A 10,000-nucleotide genomic window follows, 5' to 3' on the forward strand; every position below is an offset into this window, starting at 1 on the left:
TTTTGGTGAAAAACGAAAATCATGGTTTTGGAAAAGTGGCTGGACTGAATCCTCACAAATGCCTTCAAAGTGATGTGGGAGAAGTTTGGGATCAAAAGGAATTGATCTTGACATGGTTGGTGCATAGCCAAGTTCATGATTTTGGTGTTTTGGCTTGATTTTGTGGCTTGGTGGTGATTTTGGTGAAAAACGAAAATCATGGTTTTGGAAAACTGGCTGGACTCAATCCTCACAAATGCCTTCAAAGTGATGTGGGAGAAGTTTGGGATCAAAAGGAATTGATCTTGACATGGTTGGTGCATAGCCAAGTTCATGATTTTGTGACTTGGTGGTGATTTTGGTGAAAAACGAAAATCATGGTTTTGGAAAACTGGCTGGACTCAATCCTCACAAATGCCTTCAAAGTGATGTGGGAGAAGTTTGGGATCAAAAGGAATTGATCTTGACATGGTTGGTGCATAGCCAAGTTCATGATTTTGGTGTTTTGGCTTGATTTTGTGGCTTGGTGATTTTGGTGAAAAACGAAAATCATGGTTTTGGAAAACTGGCTGGACTGAATCCTCACAAATGCCTTCAAAGTGATGTGGGAGAAGTTTGGGATCAAAAGGAATTGATCTTGACATGGTTGGTGCATAGCCAAGTTCATGATTTTGGTGTTTTGGCTTGATTTTGTGGCTTGGTGGTGATTTTGATGAAAAACGAAAATCATGGTTTTGGAAAACTGGCTGGACTCAATCCTCACAAATGCCTTCAAAGTGATGTGGGAGAAGTTTGGGATCAAAAGGAATTGATCTTGACATGGTTGGTGCATAGCCAAGTTCATGATTTTGGTGTTTTGGCTTGATTTTGTGGCTTGGTGGTGATTTTGGTGAAAAACGAAAATCATGGTTTTGGAAAACTGGCTGGACTGAATCCTCACAAATGCCTTCAAAGTGATGTGGGAGAAGTTTGGGATCAAAAGGAATTGATCTTGACATGGTTGGTGCATAGCCAAGTTCATGATTTTGGTGTTTTGGCTTGATTTTGTGGCTTGGTGGTGATTTTGGTGAAAAACGAAAATCATGGTTTTGGAAAAGTGGCTGGACTGAATCCTCACAAATGCCTTCAAAGTGATGTGGGAGAAGTTTGGGAGCAAAAGGAATTGATCTTGACATGGTTGGTGCATAGCCAAGTGCCATGATTTTGGATTTTTGGCTTGATTTTGTGACTTGGTGGTGATTTTGGTGAAAAACGAAAATCATGGTTTTGGAAAACTGGCTGGACTCAATCCTCACAAATGCCTTCAAAGTGATGTGGGAGAAGTTTGGGATCAAAAGGAATTGATCTTGACATGGTTGGTGCATAGCCAAGTTCATGATTTTGGTGTTTTGGCTTGATTTTGTGGCTTGGTGGTGATTTTGGTGAAAAACGAAAATCATGGTTTTGGAAAAGTGGCTGGACTGAATCCTCACAAATGCCTTCAAAGTGATGTGGGAGAAGTTTGGGATCAAAAGGAATTGATCTTGACATGGTTGGTGCATAGCCAAGTTCATGATTTTGGTGTTTTGGCTTGATTTTGTGGCTTGGTGGTGATTTTGGTGAAAAACGAAAATCATGGTTTTGGAAAACTGGCTGGACTGAATCCTCACAAATGCCTTCAAAGTGATGTGGGAGAAGTTTGGGATCAAAAGGAATTGATCTTGACATGGTTGGTGCATAGCCAAGTTCATGATTTTGGTGTTTTGGCTTGATTTTGTGGCTTGGTGGTGATTTTGGTGAAAAACGAAAATCATGGTTTTGGAAAACTGGCTGGACTGAATCCTCACAAATGCCTTCAAAGTGATGTGGGAGAAGTTTGGGATCAAAAGGAATTGATCTTGACATGGTTGGTGCATAGCCAAGTTCATGATTTTGGTGTTTTGGCTTGATTTTGTGGCTTGGTGGTGATTTTGGTGAAAAACGAAAATCATGGTTTTGGAAAACTGGCTGGACTCAATCCTCACAAATGCCTTCAAAGTGATGTGGGAGAAGTTTGGGAGCAAAAGGAATTGATCTTGACATGGTTGGTGCATAGCCAAGTGCCATGATTTTGGATTTTTGGCTTGATTTTGTGACTTGGTGGTGATTTTGGTGAAAAACGAAAATCATGGTTTTGGAAAACTGGCTGGACTCAATCCTCACAAATGCCTTCAAAGTGATGTGGGAGAAGTTTGGGATCAAAAGGAATTGATCTTGACATGGTTGGTGCATAGCCAAGTTCATGATTTTGGTGTTTTGGCTTGATTTTGTGGCTTGGTGGTGATTTTGGTGAAAAACGAAAATCATGGTTTTGGAAAAGTGGCTGGACTGAATCCTCACAAATGCCTTCAAAGTGATGTGGGAGAAGTTTGGGATCAAAAGGAATTGATCTTGACATGGTTGGTGCATAGCCAAGTTCATGATTTTGGTGTTTTGGCTTGATTTTGTGGCTTGGTGGTGATTTTGGTGAAAAACGAAAATCATGGTTTTGGAAAAGTGGCTGGACTCAATCCTCACAAATGCCTTCAAAGTGATGTGGGAGAAGTTTGGGATCAAAAGGAATTGATCTTGACATGGTTGGTGCATAGCCAAGTTCATGATTTTGGTGTTTTGGCTTGATTTTGTGGCTTGGTGGTGATTTTGGTGAAAAACGAAAATCATGGTTTTGGAAAAGTGGCTGGACTGAATCCTCACAAATGCCTTCAAAGTGATGTGGGAGAAGTTTGGGATCAAAAGGAATTGATCTTGACATGGTTGGTGCATAGCGAAGTTCATGATTTTGGTGTTTTGGCTTGATTTTGTGGCTTGGTGGTGATTTTGGTGAAAAACGAAAATCATGGTTTTGGAAAACTGGCTGGACTCAATCCTCACAAATGCCTTCAAAGTGATGTGGGAGAAGTTTGGGATCAAAAGGAATTGATCTTGACATGGTTGGTGCATAGCCAAGTTCATGATTTTGGTGTTTTGGCTTGATTTTGTGGCTTGGTGGTGATTTTGGTGAAAAACGAAAATCATGGTTTTGGAAAACTGGCTGGACTCAATCCTCACAAATGCCTTCAAAGTGATGTGGGAGAAGTTTGGGATCAAAAGGAATTGATCTTGACATGGTTGGTGCATAGCCAAGTTCATGATTTTGGTGTTTTGGCTTGATTTTGTGGCTTGGTGGTGATTTTGGTGAAAAACGAAAATCATGGTTTTGGAAAACTGGCTGGACTCAATCCTCACAAATGCCTTCAAAGTGATGTGGGAGAAGTTTGGGAGCAAAAGGAATTGATCTTGACATGGTTGGTGCATAGCCAAGTGCCATGATTTTGGATTTTTGGCTTGATTTTGTGACTTGGTGGTGATTTTGGTGAAAAACGAAAATCATGGTTTTGGAAAACTGGCTGGACTCAATCCTCACAAATGCCTTCAAAGTGATGTGGGAGAAGTTTGGGATCAAAAGGAATTGATCTTGACATGGTTGGTGCATAGCCAAGTTCATGATTTTGGTGTTTTGGCTTGATTTTGTGGCTTGGTGGTGATTTTGGTGAAAAACGAAAATCATGGTTTTGGAAAAGTGGCTGGACTGAATCCTCAAAAATGCCTTCAAAGTGATGTGGGAGAAGTTTGGGATCAAAAGGAATTGATCTTGACATGGTTGGTGCATAGCCAAGTTCATGATTTTGGTGTTTTGGCTTGATTTTGTGGCTTGGTGGTGATTTTGGTGAAAAACGAAAATCATGGTTTTGGAAAACTGGCTGGACTCAATCCTCACAAATGCCTTCAAAGTGATGTGGGAGAAGTTTGGGATCAAAAGGAATTGATCTTGACATGGTTGGTGCATAGCCAAGTTCATGATTTTGGTGTTTTGGCTTGATTTTGTGGCTTGGTGGTGATTTTGGTGAAAAACGAAAATCATGGTTTTGGAAAACTGGCTGGACTCAATCCTCACAAATGCCTTCAAAGTGATGTGGGAGAAGTTTGGGATCAAAAGGAATTGATCTTGACATGGTTGGTGCATAGCCAAGTTCATGATTTTGGTGTTTTGGCTTGATTTTGTGGCTTGGTGGTGATTTTGGTGAAAAACGAAAATCATGGTTTTGGAAAACTGGCTGGACTCAATCCTCACAAATGCCTTCAAAGTGATGTGGGAGAAGTTTGGGATCAAAAGGAATTGATCTTGACATGGTTGGTGCATAGCCAAGTTCATGATTTTGGTGTTTTGGCTTGATTTTGTGGCTTGGTGGTGATTTTGGTGAAAAACGAAAATCATGGTTTTGGAAAACTGGCTGGACTGAATCCTCACAAATGCCTTCAAAGTGATGTGGGAGAAGTTTGGGATCAAAAGGAATTGATCTTGACATGGTTGGTGCATAGCCAAGTTCATGATTTTGGTGTTTTGGCTTGATTTTGTGGCTTGGTGGTGATTTTGGTGAAAAACGAAAATCATGGTTTTGGAAAACTGGCTGGACTGAATCCTCACAAATGCCTTCAAAGTGATGTGGGAGAAGTTTGGGATCAAAAGGAATTGATCTTGACATGGTTGGTGCATAGCCAAGTTCATGATTTTGGTGTTTTGGCTTGATTTTGTGGCTTGGTGGTGATTTTGGTGAAAAACGAAAATCATGGTTTTGGAAAACTGGCTGGACTCAATCCTCACAAATGCCTTCAAAGTGATGTGGGAGAAGTTTGGGAGCAAAAGGAATTGATCTTGACATGGTTGGTGCATAGCCAAGTGCCATGATTTTGGATTTTTGGCTTGATTTTGTGACTTGGTGGTGATTTTGGTGAAAAACGAAAATCATGGTTTTGGAAAACTGGCTGGACTCAATCCTCACAAATGCCTTCAAAGTGATGTGGGAGAAGTTTGGGATCAAAAGGAATTGATCTTGACATGGTTGGTGCATAGCCAAGTTCATGATTTTGGTGTTTTGGCTTGATTTTGTGGCTTGGTGGTGATTTTGGTGAAAAACGAAAATCATGGTTTTGGAAAAGTGGCTGGACTGAATCCTCACAAATGCCTTCAAAGTGATGTGGGAGAAGTTTGGGATCAAAAGGAATTGATCTTGACATGGTTGGTGCATAGCCAAGTTCATGATTTTGGTGTTTTGGCTTGATTTTGTGGCTTGGTGGTGATTTTGGTGAAAAACGAAAATCATGGTTTTGGAAAAGTGGCTGGACTCAATCCTCACAAATGCCTTCAAAGTGATGTGGGAGAAGTTTGGGATCAAAAGGAATTGATCTTGACATGGTTGGTGCATAGCCAAGTTCATGATTTTGGTGTTTTGGCTTGATTTTGTGGCTTGGTGGTGATTTTGGTGAAAAACGAAAATCATGGTTTTGGAAAAGTGGCTGGACTGAATCCTCACAAATGCCTTCAAAGTGATGTGGGAGAAGTTTGGGATCAAAAGGAATTGATCTTGACATGGTTGGTGCATAGCGAAGTTCATGATTTTGGTGTTTTGGCTTGATTTTGTGGCTTGGTGGTGATTTTGGTGAAAAACGAAAATCATGGTTTTGGAAAACTGGCTGGACTCAATCCTCACAAATGCCTTCAAAGTGATGTGGGAGAAGTTTGGGATCAAAAGGAATTGATCTTGACATGGTTGGTGCATAGCCAAGTTCATGATTTTGGTGTTTTGGCTTGATTTTGTGGCTTGGTGGTGATTTTGGTGAAAAACGAAAATCATGGTTTTGGAAAAGTGGCTGGACTGAATCCTCACAAATGCCTTCAAAGTGATGTGGGAGAAGTTTGGGATCAAAAGGAATTGATCTTGACATGGTTGGTGCATAGCCAAGTTCATGATTTTGGTGTTTTGGCTTGATTTTGTGGCTTGGTGGTGATTTTGGTGAAAAACGAAAATCATGGTTTTGGAAAACTGGCTGGACTCAATCCTCACAAATGCCTTCAAAGTGATGTGGGAGAAGTTTGGGAGCAAAAGGAATTGATCTTGACATGGTTGGTGCATAGCCAAGTGCCATGATTTTGGATTTTTGGCTTGATTTTGTGACTTGGTGGTGATTTTGGTGAAAAACGAAAATCATGGTTTTGGAAAACTGGCTGGACTCAATCCTCACAAATGCCTTCAAAGTGATGTGGGAGAAGTTTGGGATCAAAAGGAATTGATCTTGACATGGTTGGTGCATAGCCAAGTTCATGATTTTGGTGTTTTGGCTTGATTTTGTGGCTTGGTGGTGATTTTGGTGAAAAACGAAAATCATGGTTTTGGAAAAGTGGCTGGACTGAATCCTCAAAAATGCCTTCAAAGTGATGTGGGAGAAGTTTGGGATCAAAAGGAATTGATCTTGACATGGTTGGTGCATAGCCAAGTTCATGATTTTGGTGTTTTGGCTTGATTTTGTGGCTTGGTGGTGATTTTGGTGAAAAACGAAAATCATGGTTTTGGAAAACTGGCTGGACTCAATCCTCACAAATGCCTTCAAAGTGATGTGGGAGAAGTTTGGGATCAAAAGGAATTGATCTTGACATGGTTGGTGCATAGCCAAGTTCATGATTTTGGTGTTTTGGCTTGATTTTGTGGCTTGGTGGTGATTTTGGTGAAAAACGAAAATCATGGTTTTGGAAAACTGGCTGGACTCAATCCTCACAAATGCCTTCAAAGTGATGTGGGAGAAGTTTGGGATCAAAAGGAATTGATCTTGACATGGTTGGTGCATAGCCAAGTTCATGATTTTGGTGTTTTGGCTTGATTTTGTGGCTTGGTGGTGATTTTGGTGAAAAACGAAAATCATGGTTTTGGAAAACTGGCTGGACTCAATCCTCACAAATGCCTTCAAAGTGATGTGGGAGAAGTTTGGGAGCAAAAGGAATTGATCTTGACATGGTTGGTGCATAGCCAAGTGCCATGATTTTGGATTTTTGGCTTGATTTTGTGACTTGGTGGTGATTTTGGTGAAAAACGAAAATCATGGTTTTGGAAAACTGGCTGGACTCAATCCTCACAAATGCCTTCAAAGTGATGTGGGAGAAGTTTGGGATCAAAAGGAATTGATCTTGACATGGTTGGTGCATAGCCAAGTTCATGATTTTGGTGTTTTGGCTTGATTTTGTGGCTTGGTGGTGATTTTGGTGAAAAACGAAAATCATGGTTTTGGAAAAGTGGCTGGACTGAATCCTCACAAATGCCTTCAAAGTGATGTGGGAGAAGTTTGGGATCAAAAGGAATTGATCTTGACATGGTTGGTGCATAGCCAAGTTCATGATTTTGGTGTTTTGGCTTGATTTTGTGGCTTGGTGGTGATTTTGGTGAAAAACGAAAATCATGGTTTTGGAAAACTGGCTGGACTCAATCCTCACAAATGCCTTCAAAGTGATGTGGGAGAAGTTTGGGATCAAAAGGAATTGATCTTGACATGGTTGGTGCATAGCCAAGTTCATGATTTTGGTGTTTTGGCTTGATTTTGTGGCTTGGTGGTGATTTTGGTGAAAAACGAAAATCATGGTTTTGGAAAACTGGCTGGACTCAATCCTCACAAATGCCTTCAAAGTGATGTGGGAGAAGTTTGGGATCAAAAGGAATTGATCTTGACATGGTTGGTGCATAGCCAAGTTCATGATTTTGGTGTTTTGACTTGATTTTGTGGCTTGGTGGTGATTTTGGTGAAAAACGAAAATCATGGTTTTGGAAAACTGGCTGGACTCAATCCTCACAAATGCCTTCAAAGTGATGTGGGAGAAGTTTGGGATCAAAAGGAATTGATCTTGACATGGTTGGTGCATAGCCAAGTTCATGATTTTGGTGTTTTGGCTTGATTTTGTGGCTTGGTGGTGATTTTGGTGAAAAACGAAAATCATGGTTTTGGAAAACTGGCTGGACTCAATCCTCACAAATGCCTTCAAAGTGATGTGGGAGAAGTTTGGGATCAAAAGGAATTGATCTTGACATGGTTGGTGCATAGCCAAGTTCATGATTTTGGTGTTTTGGCTTGATTTTGTGGCTTGGTGGTGATTTTGGTGAAAAACGAAAATCATGGTTTTGGAAAACTGGCTGGACTCAATCCTCACAAATGCCTTCAAAGTGATGTGGGAGAAGTTTGGGAGCAAAAGGAATTGATCTTGACATGGTTGGTGCATAGCCAAGTGCCATGATTTTGGATTTTTGGCTTGATTTTGTGACTTGGTGGTGATTTTGGTGAAAAACGAAAATCATGGTTTTGGAAAACTGGCTGGACTCAATCCTCACAAATGCCTTCAAAGTGATGTGGGAGAAGTTTGGGATCAAAAGGAATTGATCTTGACATGGTTGGTGCATAGCCAAGTTCATGATTTTGGTGTTTTGGCTTGATTTTGTGGCTTGGTGGTGATTTTGGTGAAAAACGAAAATCATGGTTTTGGAAAAGTGGCTGGACTGAATCCTCACAAATGCCTTCAAAGTGATGTGGGAGAAGTTTGGGATCAAAAGGAATTGATCTTGACATGGTTGGTGCATAGCCAAGTTCATGATTTTGGTGTTTTGGCTTGATTTTGTGGCTTGGTGGTGATTTTGGTGAAAAACGAAAATCATGGTTTTGGAAAAGTGGCTGGACTCAATCCTCACAAATGCCTTCAAAGTGATGTGGGAGAAGTTTGGGATCAAAAGGAATTGATCTTGACATGGTTGGTGCATAGCCAAGTTCATGATTTTGGTGTTTTGGCTTGATTTTGTGGCTTGGTGGTGATTTTGGTGAAAAACGAAAATCATGGTTTTGGAAAACTGGCTGGACTCAATCCTCACAAATGCCTTCAAAGTGATGTGGGAGAAGTTTGGGATCAAAAGGAATTGATCTTGACATGGTTGGTGCATAGCCAAGTTCATGATTTTGGTGTTTTGGCTTGATTTTGTGGCTTGGTGGTGATTTTGGTGAAAAACGAAAATCATGGTTTTGGAAAACTGGCTGGACTCAATCCTCACAAATGCCTTCAAAGTGATGTGGGAGAAGTTTGGGAGCAAAAGGAATTGATCTTGACATGGTTGGTGCATAGCCAAGTGCCATGATTTTGGATTTTTGGCTTGATTTTGTGACTTGGTGGTGATTTTGGTGAAAAACGAAAATCATGGTTTTGGAAAACTGGCTGGACTCAATCCTCACAAATGCCTTCAAAGTGATGTGGGAGAAGTTTGGGATCAAAAGGAATTGATCTTGGCATGGTTGGTGCATAGCCAAGTTCCAAGATTTTGGTGTTTTGGCTTGATTTTGTGACTTGGTGGTGTGCCAAGAATCATGAAATTTTCAAAGTGGTGGTTTTTGAGTTTTGTTGGTTGGAAAGTGTCACAAATGCATGCAGAATGAGGTCTAGAAAGTTTGGTATCAAAACCAAGCCATCTTGATGTGGTTTTGAATTTTTGAAATGTTGGAAAATAGAGGGTTTTGAAAAAAATTCATGAAAATTCGAAACCTTGGCCAATCCTAACGAAACTTGGTGGGCACCTTCTTGATATTATTATGGGATGGACTGGAAAAAATCACGCAAAAATACGGTGTCTAGATACGTTTTTCCATTTTTCCCGATTTTCCACATTTCGGGTCTTTGGAAAAATAAAAAAAATACTTCCCCATGTCGAAAAATTCTAATTTTTTGCAGGCAATGTTGTACCATTTTTATGAGGATCCCTGCAAAAAATCTCGTGAAAATTCGTTCTCTAGGTCCCAAAACAGAACTTATGTCTACTCAAAAAAAGTGTATCTACTTGTACAAAAGTGGCTTTTGCATATTTAGCTATTATAGGGGGGGGGTGTTCCTCAATGCAGCCAGCTCTTGCACCATGGAAAATTCTGGTGCGGTCCCTTCATTCCCCCCTGTTTTGGCTTGCTTTGTGGTGGGGCAAGTCAAAACGCCCACACATGGGTGATCCACCAACTTGGGTTGGTGTCACCCGTTGTGGGCGGCGGCATGGTGGTGGCCGCCGTCGGTTCCGGCCGACTGACCCGGTGGGAAAAAATGTGAATCTGTTATGTGGATTTGTGGCACGCTGGTGGGATTTTCGTTGTGTGGCTCATTTCTAGACTTGTGAGCATCACG

The sequence above is a fragment of the Phaseolus vulgaris genome, chromosome 11 (assembly GCF_051622355.1).
Source record: "Phaseolus vulgaris cultivar YP4 chromosome 11, ASM5162235v1, whole genome shotgun sequence".
In the NCBI taxonomy this organism is placed as follows: Eukaryota; Viridiplantae; Streptophyta; class Magnoliopsida; order Fabales; family Fabaceae; genus Phaseolus; species Phaseolus vulgaris.